The sequence below is a fragment of the Primulina huaijiensis genome, unplaced genomic scaffold, assembly GCF_012295235.1.
Source record: "Primulina huaijiensis isolate GDHJ02 unplaced genomic scaffold, ASM1229523v2 scaffold206700, whole genome shotgun sequence".
In the NCBI taxonomy this organism is placed as follows: Eukaryota; Viridiplantae; Streptophyta; class Magnoliopsida; order Lamiales; family Gesneriaceae; genus Primulina; species Primulina huaijiensis.
In genome coordinates, this window is record NW_027354573.1 from 1 (window position 1) to 1910 (window position 1910).

The 1910-nt window shown below is 34.3% G+C and overlaps 1 long non-coding RNA gene across 1 annotated transcript; it reads right to left on the minus strand.

Annotated features, from left to right (window-relative positions):
• LOC140966484 (uncharacterized) lies at window positions 1–1543 on the minus strand. The gene is made up of 3 exons (XR_012173371.1): window positions 1241–1543; window positions 216–452; window positions 1–131 (listed from the first exon to the last, which is right to left on the minus strand). It is a non-coding gene; the product is annotated as an uncharacterized lncRNA (long non-coding RNA).
• Window positions 1544–1910: the final 367 nt, after the last annotated feature.

Here is a 1910-nt window from a genome sequence, read left to right on the forward strand (position 1 = left end):
ATCATATGCCTCATGAAACTCTTCTAAAGAGACATTCTCCTTTCTCTCCACATTTCCGCTATCAAAGTTAAATCCATTTAATGTGGTATAAGATCGGTATAACCTCTGGTATAAAAATAAAGAAGTGAATCCTGCAAGAGGTGATAAACCATCAAAACAAGTAGGCCGTTATCATCACACAAAAGAAAGAAAAAAAAGATTCTAAATTTGGATACCATCAAAGTGCAATGGTTTCTATGATACAAAGCTGTTTTTTCCAATGGAAAGAATTGGTATCAAAGCTTAAAGTTGTTGATGTGTTTACTCAATGGAAGAATAGTAGAGAAATCAACAAAGTGTATACTGATACAAAGTTTTTTTTCCATGAGCCTTTGTACTCCAACTAGCAATTAACAATGCGAAGGCATAGACTCATCCAGAGGGGTTCTTCATTGCATAATACATACATCACACTGCAAAAAAAGAAGAAGATAAATTACTGAACTGTTCATCAACATATAAATATTAAAACCAAAATGGAAAGTTTCTATGAGCCCACAGAGTTTGGGAAAACATCAGATTATGGATAAAATTATAATAACGGCGAATGAAGAAATTTTAGGTACTCAACAATTTGTCTAATTTGAAGTATATGGTTAGTATCTTCCAGAAGTCATTGCATCTTAATATAAATTAAATGGCCAAAGAAGGGGATAAAGAAATAATCTTCCTCCGATTTGTTTACCTTCACAAATGAAATAAGCACATCCAACCAGCTATAAAAGAATTTTTCCCTCCCAGAAAGAGTGGAAACATTAATTCTTCTAGTATCTAGATGTTATTCTCTTCAAATAAAATTATGCAGAATATCTTACTATTCTTAACAAGATAACGATTATTTTTTTATTGTTACTATTATCTTTTAATTATCTCGATACACTTAATTTTTAGGAAAACTGCCAAGTGCCTGGTTTTTGGATTATGTGAGTAAGGGTCCACCCTAAGTTTTGGCGAATTACGGGCCAACGGCCATACCCTGTGTAGCAAAAACCATGCCCCATTCTTACGTGAAAAACAGTGACGTTGAAAGTTGTCTGATCTTCAGAAATCAACAATAAGCACATAATGTATACGAACGATTCGCTTATACAGGTCGATATGCGATTAAATTTGATCGTCTATCCATCTTCACTATCATGATTGCGGGTAGAAATTTGAAAGCATGGATCTAACCAGGAACAGGATGAATTGACGACCATACCTGCTGACGCATGAGAGACGAGCCACATCACGAGGCGTGAGATTCACTAATATAGCACACAAGATCTTTTCCGGCAGAACGCGGAGATCACCCAGTGCCTCCACTCGTCGCCGGTTTAATCAACGGTTGATTCTGATCGCGATTCGCCATTAGCGTGACCACCTAGACCGGTGTCCATTGAAAACAAATGGAATTATCCGAAGGAATGCAGATATGCAATCGTAGCGTAGAAATCATGCTATTGTTGGAAGTATCGAATTGTCGTAATAGATAAGACACACGACTCTGCCGCTAATGTTAATGTAATAACCAAGAGCCAACACGCTATTCTCCGATTATGGTGTTAATTTATATGAGTTTTTATCATGATTAATTATTTATTGTATTAAATTCAGTTTATGTTATATCAAAGAGAATAATCCTCGTAAGACATATAGATTGACTCTCAGTCATGATATGGTAAAACTTGAGTTAAAATATATGATTATACATTTATATGATGATATTGAATCTCGTCTTTCACATTTAACACCTAAATAATTCTCGATAAATCAACACCATATCGAAACAATAATAAATTAAAAATAGTTTTCAAAGAGTGTCAGAGTGGTGAAGTAGGTGAACGTTTTGTTGGAGATTTAATAAAATAAATCTATAAATCATGTGATTA